This window comes from Struthio camelus, chromosome 18 (assembly GCF_040807025.1).
Source record: "Struthio camelus isolate bStrCam1 chromosome 18, bStrCam1.hap1, whole genome shotgun sequence".
NCBI classification, from domain to species: Eukaryota; Metazoa; Chordata; class Aves; order Struthioniformes; family Struthionidae; genus Struthio; species Struthio camelus.
The window spans coordinates 8,621,032-8,634,529 of NC_090959.1; the positions used below are offsets into that span (position 1 = coordinate 8,621,032).

Consider the following 13,498-nt stretch of genomic DNA (forward strand, 5'->3'; position numbering starts at 1 on the left):
TTTGTCCCAATGAGTATCTATCACATTAATTTTCACATCTGCTTCACTCCTTCAACTATGCTAAATAATTGAGTTCTTCAAAGATTTTGAATCGATCTTTATCTGGTCACTGTCTTGTTTTCATTAGAATACTTAGGAGGAATTATTTACAGGCTTAGAAGAGTTAATACACTTGAAAAAGTCACCGACAAGCCTATCAGAAATAGCCTAGGTAAAAACATGAGCATTTGCAACTTCATTTCCTCAGAACAAAATTTAATATATTTTAAAAATTTTAATAATTAATAAATATGGAAAGTTCAGCTGAAAGAACTTACTGACATTTTCTGAAAGAAACAAGCACACAATCAGCTGCAAAAGACAATCAGCGATCAGTGAAACCATCTTTGACAAAACAGAAGTGAATGTTCAGACTTTAACATCTGTTTAACTTTTCCTTAAACTTGTCATACATATAACAAATTAAAATGATATCTAGATAAGACCCCAGGGTGGCCAGAAGTCACCACCAACAAAGTGAAACAACTGAATCTTCCCCAAAGTCGTTCTCATATTTTCGATTTCATACCCATTTGTGCTATTGCAAATGTTTTCATGGCTGTGCAGTGAATGAGTGATGAATAAATCTGTTTGAAAAATAAATTTCTTCTGAGTAATTTTTTCCACAATCCCATTCACTGCACAGCTACACAAATGCTCCTAATGGCATCAGTGAAGAAGTTATGCTGGACAGGACAAGCAGCCAAAAGGAGAAATGCTGCTTTAGAGAGTAACGCCACCTTGAAGGTTTTTGCCAAACTACAGCTTTTGACAGCTATTACTAGAAAGTCAAAGTCAATCAAACTGCTGGTCGCCATGATTCTATATACCCTCGCTCCTGGATTGCCCTTTCAGGGCTCACTGGACCACAGCCTGAGTTATATCAGATTGCCAAGTCACCAAAACTCATTGAAACACTTCACCTGAAGTCTCCAATGAGCATCAGAGCTAGCAGAACAACAGAGAGCAGCTTCTCAGGGGGTCTAAGAATGCATTTAGATCTATTATCAATAGATCTCAATTCACTATAAAAAGGTCCACTGAAAACTACTGAAAGTTGCCCCTATGGAAAAACGCTGAAAAACACAGCGCTAGACCATTTCACATGGGCAGCGGACAAACATCTTTTCTCCACAAATGCCTCCCAACCTGATTTTAACTACTTACTGAATGAGGTAATTTTGTTGAGTTACAACATAGGCCCTCTTCCATCCTCCCAGAAAACACTTACTAAAATTGTATTATGAAACCTCCACAGATACCAAAATGCTGCACTACAGGGTTGAATATAGGCAGATAATATTTTACTCTCATAATTCTTTACATCTTACTTTACGTTTATCCCCAAATGACAAAACGGCATTACTCCCATCAGCACTGCTATCATAATCCATTTATCCTTGTGTGAGGGAGATACACGCACATTTTACATCTACAAGGCCAAAAGCTGAATTACACTTTTGTTAGCTTAACCGTATCAGGCAGTTAACATTCCTAGCCTTCTACCCCACCTGTAGCAGATGACCTGGAACCGCAGCAGGTTTTAGCCCAGCCTATTAATCAAATTTGATGCTGAAAACTGAGGCGCTTCAGATGCTCGTTCAGAAGTGAATCGGACGTCTGCCTCAGAAGCAACAATGCTCACTGGAGGAGCTGGCAGATGGTTTGAGCAGGTTACATCTCAGGCATCTGATTTTAATCCACTGCCACCTGTTTGTCAGGGCCCTCTGTTAGCAGACCAGACTAGTCAAGAGTCCCAGCTCCTCCTAGATGTCATTTCTCTTGGGGAGCAGATGTTCCCCACGGCCTGTACTATTTCCCAGTACCTTCAGAAGTCTTTATAGAGGTACCTGAATTTGAACAGTTGTCACCCTAGTCTGCCTGTATAGCCATTAGCAAGAGAGAGGTGCATGCAGGCCACGATTCACATCTTCGGGATCTCCAGACTTACCTCCTGTTGTACTGGTAGTTAAGGGCAAGCATGCTCACAACTTAGGTACTTCAGGCAGGAAACTGAGGTTATACGGACCGAATTCAGGTCTGTGAGTTTAGAGCTATGAACCTACATCAGTGGAAAAGCTTCGAGTGGCTTGTCAGAACAAATCCAATATAATTCCCTTCTACAACAGAGCAAAAAGCCTTTACAGCAAAGCCACAGATATCAAATAATGTGTCCCGACACTTTCTCTTTAGACATTCTTTAGAGTGAGCTAGGAAAACACAGTTCAGCTGAAAAGCGTACTCAGAATAGTTCACTGCCAATCTGAAAAGTTACACTGACTAGCATTTAAAACTAAGGTAATATGTCACATAGCATCCGTCTTAGAGGGCCTACAGGCACAAAGAAGAACTAGATTAGACTTCTACATGATTTCTGCATCTTGTACATATGTGGAGGGGAAACTGTCAACAGGCAGTAGAATATTGTTTGGAATAATCATTTGCACAAATGGAGATAGGATCAACAACCTGGGCACATTTCTTTAATTAAAAAAATTATTTGGGACAATAATATGAGCATGAACTAACTATAAAACAGTGATTTTGTTCTGTTGTGAAAAAGGGTAAATGACACTGTGATGTAAAAATAAGAGTGATAAATACAATGTAATCTTGATGTTAACCTTGAAAAGCTTGCTTACATGCTTAATTGTATTGAAAATAATATATTATTTGTTTAAACACTCAGAGTGAGCGGAAAAAATGAAGCAATGTCAATCTCCTACAGATACCCATGAAGCCAAGCCACACAATTACTAATTCAGCAAAAGTTTGAAAAAACACAGTCAAAAAATTTGAAGCAGCTAATTCTATTCATAATGTAAGCTCAAGAAGCACTCTAAAAGCATATTTCTACACTCACTACGTTTTTAAGAGCATAGGCAATTCACATGCATGGGAGAAAATACGTAGAAAGATGGAAAAGGTGTAGCGCAAGAACTTCCTTTTGTGCAAGAAGCAGTATTGGTCCACACCGAACTGTGAAAACAGCAATCTTACCTATTACAGCTAGTAAGGCACTCTTTTCAGATGGGACCAGATGCATGAAAGATGTTAACTTTTACCTAATCAGCTGCAAACAACAGCATTTTTTCAGTTCCTGGAGCTTTTAACTTCCCCCCCCCCCCCCAAATGTAAGTCAGCACAGAAAAGAGCAGTGATTTTGATTTCTTTCTATGCAATTCTAGGGAAGATCCGGTGCTATGTGATGACTTCTGACTGACCAAAAGCACAGCAACATACATCTAGCTAAAGACTGAGCATGAAAAGCTGATAAATAAATATGAAAACTATCACTGATGTTTCAGAAAGAGGACAGAAAGAGGATAAGGAGGATTAAACAGAGAGGGGGGAAGGAATTTAGGAGCACCTGTTCATCTTCAATTTTTTTCATCCAAAACAGCTTCACCAGGTTAACTACACATGTAATTTTGACGATACTAGGGAAAGTGTCTGCCGCTGTAGGCACAGCTATTTGAGCAGTGTCGCCTAGCAGAAATGCAGTGTCAGCCATCAGAAACTTTTCAGATGACGTAAATTATAAAATCTGAAAACTCTTCCTAAGTTACCTCTCACACTAAGAAATGATTTTTTCCTCCCCCCTCTCCCTTACTACACTTGCAGCTAAGATCAAAAATCAGCTATACTCTGTCACGTCTAGGCTGAATTAACCCAAAACATTCTGTACGAGACCATTCCTGTTACTTGAATGACTTGTTTCAGTTTAAATGAATTTGGCTCCTAGTCCTTTAGGGACAAAATTTACACTGATTTGACAATGCAAAGAATTATCAGATAAGGTACGTCACCTAAAAGTGTGAAAAATATGTCTGTGCCCACCCTCACTGAAACAATTATGCCAATAAGAATCCTAATATAGACACAACCATGCCGACAGAAGACTCAGTTTTTCAGTTTGGCTAATCATGTACAGAAGGTGGCAGAAGAACTCCTTCGGCTGGCATATGCTTCATATATTCCAAAAGAGCTGAGTCAACAGAGCTATACTGGAAGAAACATTTTAGCATCCGTGTCAGCTAAACCAAAATCTGCCATTTAACCAAAGGGATCACACTGAAAACCAAAACAAGTTCTGAATTTTACTTTTACTTACAGATTGAAACAGAGGTTACTCAGCATAGGAACTGTTTGCATTCAGAGGGATCAGCAAAAACAGCATCAAGCCATATCGTTTTTCAGCTATCACCACAAGGCACAGAACAGGATGTACAATATAAGTCTTTGTTTCTTCACTATAATCTGCAGTCCTCAAGAGGGACTTTCTCCACATTCCTAAGGGAAGTTATAACTAAAATACTCTTACCGTGAAGTATTGACCATGCCTTTAATCCCTGTTTTCCCACAGCAGAGATCTGCAAAATTGTCTGTCTCTACTGCAAACAGCATCCTGAAAGTACTTGCAGAGCCCTATTAGCCTCGGGGTCTCTCCTGCAAATCCCTCACCATAACTCGCTGAACAGATTTGAACATTTCTTTCCTGACTGTACAAATGCAGGCACAGCTTAAGCCAGGAGGCGAACAGGAGAGTGCTGTTGGACTTTTCTGCCCTTTGAGTTCCGTTTCTTACTACCAGCCACAAAACTGCCACGAGTGCAGCACAGCAGTTTCCTCTCAGCTCTTGAGTCTCAAATTGTGGGCATTATAAAAAAGCTGCTGTGACACTGCACGTGGTGCCTCAGCTCTGGTAGAAAAAAAGAAAACGGAATGCAAAGTTTCAGTCCTTCACCCGTGCCCTGCCTCCACAATGTCACCTTTCTCCTGTTTAAATGCTGTTTTTTTCTGCGTTAACTAATTCAGGGTCAGGTTAACAAACTGTTTCTGGCTAAACCAGAACAGAACTGTGATTCAGTCACAGATGAATCCAAACTGAAACAAGTACCGATTCAACAGTAATAAAATAATAATGATCACACAGACATATGCACTTAGTTAACTGGTTTTAAAATCTACGTGCATTCAACCAGTGTAATTTTCTTGTGTGGCTGAAGCCTGAGAATACTAGGGATTTTCAGATATACTAGTGGTGACTCATAGACAATAGATGAAAACAAACCTGACATATATATTTTTTGTAACTGACAAGTTATTGGAATGCGCAGAAATTTTCTTGAGGTAATGTAAAAAGCCACTGAAAAAAAATTAAGGAACAGAAAGGAAAATGGCAATGCATAGGCTTTTTTTTTTTTTTTTTTTTTCCTTTCCCCCAGATTTAGTTGTGCTAACTGAACAGGCTAACTCCTTTGATGATCACTTGGTTGGTATGACATCATACCAACCTGTGAGGGACCTAATCATATGAACGATCTCTATTTCAGTTCAATTAAAATCAGAATAACATCCACTGAAGTTGTTTGAGTTACACTTTCCAATTCTAATTAAAGAATGCTCAAGTTCCATTTTTTGGAGAATTTCTTTCAACAGCAGCGCCCAGTTAAGCAACCTCAGCCTCTTGTTCCTCCCTGGCTCTTCCAACTGCGCTAACAGAGTTTATGGAGCTGTGCTATGAACCAGCTCAAGAAATTCATCCATATTAAAATAACCTGTGAGGAGGAAAGGTAATTTTTAACATGGATCAGTTCCTCAGTGCAATTCCTTTTACTACTTCATACCTGTATAAAATGAAACAATTCCAAGAGGAAAAAGACCAAATTGGAACTATTCAGTAACTTGGTAACTAGGATACTTACTTGGGAGGTGGATTCAAGCTTCCACTCAAAAAGGTGCAGTGAGAATTTCTCTCTCTCTCACATGTCAAGCAAATATTTCAGAAAATATGTTTAACAAGCAAGCATGATCGCCTTTTGGAGAGTGGCTCACCCGTACCACTTCAGTCACTTGTCAGTCAGCACATATCCCTGCAATCTCTACTGCTGCTTCTAAAAAGTTCCTGTCATATACTGGGCAAGGCAACCTGAACTAAACTTTTCACAGACGGACACCAGTTGTACACCCACCACTTCTAACTGCAAATGAGATCTGACTCGCACTGATCTGAGCCCTCAGAAAGATGTTAATATGAAATGTCCTCTGTACTAAACGAAGGGCATTACTGAAAAATAGTAAATGATCATTTCATTAAAGATTATATGATAAACTATCTGTACAATTGAATTAGCTTGCCAAGCAATCTTACGGTACATATTTCTTGATTTTGAGTAGGTAATGTTGCCTTAACATTATTTTAAAATTGTGTTTCCACTGCAAGTGAAAAAACAGACACTTCAAACAACCCTTTAAATCCTCATTAAAAATTCCTTGCTTTTCATCACTAGTTTATTATTAATTCCTCTGTAATGTTTCCAAGGCTGTCATAAGCACTTACAAGGGCTCTCTCAAACCACCCACTGGGGAATGACAAGCTAACCTGAGCTTCATGTAAAGCTTGAAATCATGGTTTCAACATGCCATCATGTGACTAAAGGATCAGTAACTACCGCTCCCATGAGACAGAATAAAACACGCTTAAACCCTAAAGCAACTTCAGCTTCACATTTTATGACTATTTTAAAAGTCCATTTTCCTATGATGGCAATCCAGTTTTTAAGCAGATAAACTATGATATTGACATAATACTAGAAAATCAAGCCTATAAAAAACAACAAATTTTACGTTCACGCTGTATCTCTGAGATCTCATCTTTCCGCAGTGTATGGTCCATAATGCCATGACCCTATCTTCCACGTTCTATAGACTGCCACATACTGTACTGTAAGCATTCCGTAACAATGATCCCTAACAACTGAGGAGCTCATTTATAGAAAATGCCGAAAAGTAAAATGTTATTTTTCTTGCTTCTTCTATGATACTCAAATGGGATTCCTTCTATAAACACGCAACACCAGTGTGCCATACTGTAAAACAACACAGAATAAACTGCTCAGTATTGAAGACTTATTAACTTTGTCTTATGTCCTCTTATGCTCTCCTTTACATAAACCTTTATTTCCAAACGCAGATACACAGAGCGTGCAAGTTAAAAAAAAAAAAAATAAAAAAATAAAAAGACTATTGGAGGAAACTGCAATGTCGTTCTTACCATCATTATGTTGCTGCTTTTTTTTTTAATTTAAGAACTTGTCAAAGCTAAATGCAACTCAAATTAATCCACACTAAAACCAAAATTTAATGGTGTCCACATGTGCATTTCTAGATATCTAATGGAAACACCATAATTACACTTGCATTAGTTTCTCTACCATTTTACCAATGAGAGCTCAAATCCACAGGAGGATACAGATATCTAAGTCAAGGCTTCATAGTACCCCTCTACAGATATGCTTTCCTCCCTTGCCCTTTCTTTAGCACTGGTATTTGTTCAATCAGGAAGCAAAACAGCTTAGATAACTGACATGGCCAAAAAGAAAAAAAAAGGAAGGAAAAGAAAAACTGATTTCTTTTCAATTGAATCAGCACACCAATAAGTCACAAAGTGTCAGCGTCAGTATGAAGGAAAAGGACAGAAACATGTGGCTGATATGAAGGAGAGCAGAAGCTGACCTATTTCAGCTACACTGACTTAAAACTTGTTATCCTTTGCACTGAGGGTACAAGACAATTAGACAAAAGCCTGTGTATATTAGTCTTACATTACGATTTTCAAATTCAATCTCGCAAAAAGGTCAAGCAAATAAAACAGTTTCCCCAAAAGTGTGGAAACTGCAAATAAAACAGTTTCCCCAAAAGTGTGGAAACTGCAAGAAAAAAGCTTTTTGTTGTAGCAAAGAATTACTCACTTTGTGAGTTGGCATGGAAGGGAAGAAACAAATTTGACACTTCAAAATAAAGCACTGAGAATCAAAAAAGTGTCTCATTATCTCAACTACATCAAATCTACTATAATTCCATGAAGAATATTAGGTATTTAAATTCTATATCCAATTTTCTTACATCTTAAATACTATTACTTTTAAAAATGTGCTATTTTAAAGTGGCAATATCTACAGCTTATAGAACAAAAACATTTCTCTTCTGGAAATTTTCAGTCAGAAAGGGAAACTCAGAAACATGTTTGTTTAAACCCGGGGGGAGGGGGGGGCGGGGGAAGTCTTTTCAATATGAGTGGTAATAAAGATAGTAAAATTATCAGCCATTTGTTTTCCATGTGCCAGAGACAACATCATGTTTTTTTCAATGGAAGTGTTATTTTAATCTTCCAGGGAGGATAACGGACATCTGTAAACTGAGCCTGAGCTAGTTACACCAATAAAAGCTTCCTGTGGTGTAAGTAGGTCTTTGGTGTTTCAAAGCAAGGGTGTCAAATACGCAAGATTCTGATTTAGGTTTCCAATTAGAAACCTAGATAATTGTTTTATTTAAAAGTTTGACATTTGGCCAAAGCGTTACTGAAACAGACCTTGCCTAAGCCTACCTCTCCCAACGCTCCTTCCTAATCCCATGCTTTTATTATGATGACACAAATACTTGTGCCAGCACTTGGTAAACCAAATCATGAAACTAAATAAGACCAAACGTAACTGAAAAGAAAAAAAAAGTCATTAAATCAGTTTAACAAAGAGCTCACTTCATACCTGGAAGAAATAGCTGGACGAGCATAAAAGAGAAGGTAGCACGAGCATTGGAACCAGTAGCCAAGGGTGAATAAAGACTGCTTGAGCAGTCATTACCCCACAGAAACATATGCTGAACTATGCCTTTATTTAAAAAAAAAAAAAAAAAAGGCAGAAAACTGCTTTCCACCTAGACAGTTATTTCTTCTCCCTTCCTTCCTACCCCTCAAAAGATTCTGAATTGTACGTATTTTAAAATGTAGCGGGGGAAAAAAATCAATGAAGAATTCTGAGAAAGGAGCAACACTAACTCCAAAGTCAATATCATTACAGTCTGATTGGATAAAACAGGCTTCAATTAATAAGGTGTACGGATTCCAGAACTGTGAAGTCTCCCAGTTATATCAGTTTATTATCAAGAATGGTTGCTAACAGATTTATGATCTTTCAAACCCATTACCTGTTATACTGTAACAAGCCCTATTATCTTAAAAAAATTAACAAAATCATAAATAAATCTGTCAGAACCTGTATTCAAAACTCTGAAGCATTTTAAACTTATGCCAGAATTTTGAAATACGGTGCAGTTGCAACCACTAAAGTTTAGTTTACATTAAAAAAACTTCAACTGATGCAATTAACCCTATCTAGTTGTTTAATATAATAAATAATTGAAGTATAGTTGTGTAAATCCTGATGAACTCCTACATTACAGTTTTGGACAAGTACAAAAAGACACCATCGCGTTTCTACAATGTAGGACTTTGGAAGATACAGAATAGGAAGCACTTCCCAGACTCTTCCAATACAAGAAAAATAAGCTGTTTATAACCTATACCCCGCCTTTAGGGAGACTTATCGGCCCAAGACACTCTTGAAGACCCCCTGTTGATTATTAAGTAACAAGGCCTCTTTTCTAGAGATAAAAGCCTCAGGCTATACTACTTTCACTGGAGCATTCTCAAACTACATTTCACATTGGAGCAAAAATCTCATCGCTATGTGATTAAATACTTGGTATCGCCGCAAAGAAAATTGATACACAACGTACTCTTATGAAATTGTTACAAAACACATAATTCATTCTGGAAATCCCATTTTGCATTCACATTCAAAATATCCCAACACACATACCGCCATTTATCACTGTGACAAACCCCTAAGGCCAAAACCTTAAAACCCAAACCTGCAGCAATGCACCAGCTGTAGAAGTCAAATTCTCACCATTAAGTGTCTCAGCATACGGTTTTATGATACAGATAAAACTATCTAATGACTAGCGGTCACTGATAGGGGTAAGTCTGCTCCTAGCAATGATGTCTCTCCAATTCCTTAGTAATCTAATTCAGGGAGCTAGGCAGGTAGAAAACTGCTTCTACACACAACTCCTTAATGAACTCAGAATAGGACCGGGTAAGCATCAGCATAGCTGCAAAGGGATCATGAGGAATGTATGGCTGAGGATGGGAAGGAGAGAGTGAAAAAGCCCTTTTTTAGTGACAATTAGTCACTAGACAGGCAAATAGCTGTGGTACTAGTCGAATTACATGAAACCTACACGGAAGTCCATTTTCCACTGCAGCTAACTGCTGTCAGTAGGTAGTTAGATAAATCGGCAGAAAACTTATAACTTAATAGACTGAGAAAGCTCAGTGAAGAGTTCGCTGTTCTCTAAAGAGAATAAATGCAAGTGAAGACAGAACTGCATCAGCCAAAAAATCAAGCTGGTTAGGATATGGAACCACAAGCTGGACATACTCGGAAAGTTCTCCAGAAAGCCTTGAAAGCCCCATCTTGACATATTTATTAAACAAGGTTAAAAGAAAGTCCACAAGGCTGGAACAGAAAAATAGCACGATGCTTCTCTCAGACCCGTTAATATCATATGCAGATAACCAAATATTATAATAATCTATCCATAGCCTTTCTCCTTTAGCTAAATAGCTATCATCTGCTGACTTTGTTTTGTGTTTTTAGATTCCTTATATTCTTTTTAAGATGTTATTTCCCATTTCCGGTGCTCAGATTCCTTATGCCTTTTATTTTGATCAAAACTAGCATAATTTAAAACCTCATCTTGAGCAACGTTGCACACCCACAGCTTAAGCAGATTTAAATCAGACCTGCTATGGTAACTTTCCTTCCCTTCCCCATCCCACTAGATGTCTGTCCCCACAACTTTTTGCAGACAGGCACTTGTGTGCAATCACATGATCAATCGGGTCCTGATGCAGGCAAAAATTAATACTACAAGAACTGACCCATTTTCAGCTAAGCAGCTTCTTGATACAGCTTACTATGTGGCAGCACAAGCATCAGTGCCAGCATAGGAAAGAGGTAAAAATAGGTATCTGGAGATAAGGACGTAGGATTGCATTGCTCTCACCTATTACTATAGAATCACTCTTATATAGCACATTCTAAAGCATAAGAGGCCTCAGCTATGGTTTTAAGCTTTAGTTTCATTACACCTAAACTGATCTAAATGCTGGCTGCCAAAGCTCTGTCCTTCCTGTACCCAACTGCTACTATATTCCTGCCCTCTCTTACAGCAGCTCTGGCAGTCTCCCAAGCCATTTCAGCACAGTAAGCTAGTAGAAAACTATTCACATTTTATGGTTCAGTTAGTTTCCTGCCAGCTTAGCTATGGAAGGAAGTGGATAAAACTGCAGCATCCAGCAGTTTGACCAGCTTACGCTGCTTTGAAATCACTGCCTTACTTAACCAGTTGAAAAGGCTACATTGACACCCTTATTGCAGATCTAACAACGCACATTTCAGCTTAGCTTAAAGTGAGTTGGAACTGATTTATAAAATATCAAGCTGCTTATACCAAAACCAGAATGCTCGTAAAGAGGTCTGAATCAGGTTAATTGCTTATAAAGCACTTTAACTGATTTTGGTACATCTTTTTTCAGATGTGACCTCACATACCTTTTTCTGCCTTATATACTGTATAACGATTGTTTCAAAATTCTGTTTCTAACTTTTGCATTGCAGGAGTACCGTACTGAACTAACAGAGAAACTTGTCTCAATTCAATTTACAGAACGCCAGAGATTCATTTTCGCTGGCCTATAATATGGCCAACTCTTCTATTAAGCACATGACATTTCTGAACAACTATCATTCCCTTTCATTTTATATGAAAAACTACATTCAATGAGTATAAATTTCTACCACAAATTCATAAATTAGGAATACAACTTTAAAAAAAGATGGCTTATAGGTAAGTCTCAAAATTCCTTTACAGTGTACACCACTTCTTCACTGACAAAATACATACCTGAAAGTGGCTGGGTCGGTTTGTTGTTGTTTTTGCCCCAAAGGTGGTGCTAATACAGGTTTTTCCCCAACATACATCTCAAATTTAACAAACCAATTACAACAAATCAGTAGCTAGTTAAACAAACATCAATTTCATTATTATCATTCCATTCATTCTACTTCTGTTAAGTTTAATCTTTACTATGGTGATATTTGTCCGACAAAGACCTAAACTAACTAGCACTAAATCTAAACTAGCACTGTGGTGATCCTGCCTTTCTCTTCCAAACCACTCCCCTTTCGGTTGCTACCAGGGCTTGCCTATGAGCTGGCTCAGGTAGCTGTACTGACAGTATAAAAACGTGAGCCGTTTTCTAACAAACTAACTCTCCAAGGGATCAGATGAGCACCAGAACCAAACCAAAAGAAGCAGCAAGATCACATGGCTTAGAGTAAGGGTGGGAAGATGAAAGAATGACCCTTTCAGTGACAATGAGGTATTAAATCAGCTCAGAGCCTTGGGAAACGTCATCCTAACTTTATAAAAAAAAAAAAAGCAAAAAGTCTCCTGTGGGCTTAATTCATTGAAACAGTTCACCTTGAGGTCACATCAGCACTAGAACTGATGTAAGGGGATTGCAACCTGTTTGTATGGACCACAAATCTGCTTCTGAGCAGAGTAAAACAACTGTGCTAAAATGTAGCCACCTATATAAATAGGTATCAGATTCATAAATGATTTTTAGATACAGAATATCGCAGTGGGACATAAGTGATAAGTTAGCTCACTTGATACATGTGAAATTCTTATTAGTACTTACATGTGGGCCAAAGCCTTTCTAAGGTGAACTGATGGTGAGATTTCATGAGTAGCTAAATGGACCGAATGATCTCCTTTGTTCTCTTTCATCGGGTTCTGGTACTCACCAAACTCTTTCATGAATAAACTGGTCACTAAAGCAGCCAAAGAATGTTTCAGTTTTTAAGTTGGTTAGAAAGTTCAAGTGGCTGGGATCTGACAAGCATCACAGAGGAAGTGGTGGGAGTACAAAGCTGGGAGCAGGGAGGACCACAAATCCCCCCTTTCAGCAGCAATCATTAAAGCAACAAAAAAGTAGTTAATTTTCTGCTGGCTTAGTAAATTGAAACATGGAGACAAGTAAACATCCAAAGCAGCAGAGGGATGGAGACTGACATACAAGACCTGGAACAGAGGAGGGAGAAAAGGACAAGGAGAAGGGGGGCCACAAGGAGCAAGTCCATCTCTTTTGATCATCTAACTATGTCATCTAACCGTACCATGAGAGCAGGAACAAGCAAATTGCTGTCCATCAGCACAGACAAGGACCTAAATTTAATTTTATAACCATGCTGTCTACCCAGACTCCTTAATTTAAAACAGTGGAATACAGATGACCTGTGCCATGCTTTCAAGAAAATTAAATCTGCACAGTCAGAGTTAACAAGACTATGACCCCTGTAGTAGAAATTTGAAGAATAGGTGGGCCTGTGCCAGAATTTAAATAGAATGGTATTAATCCTTGCCATGGTTTTACAGAAATGGCTTTTCAGGTAAACTGAGCCACAAAGTCAAGTACAATAGGGTATGGAAAGACAGTTGGTTGCCAACTACAATGAGTGGGGGTAGACACTATTAAGCACAA

General features: G+C 38.3%; 1 protein-coding gene across 25 annotated transcripts in view; it reads right to left on the minus strand.

Annotated features, from left to right (window-relative positions):
- The window catches only part of ZMYND8 (zinc finger MYND-type containing 8), an 86,676-nt gene that overhangs the window by 41,744 nt on the left and 31,434 nt on the right, over positions 1–13,498 (minus strand). The gene's annotated exons all lie outside the window — the stretch shown is intronic.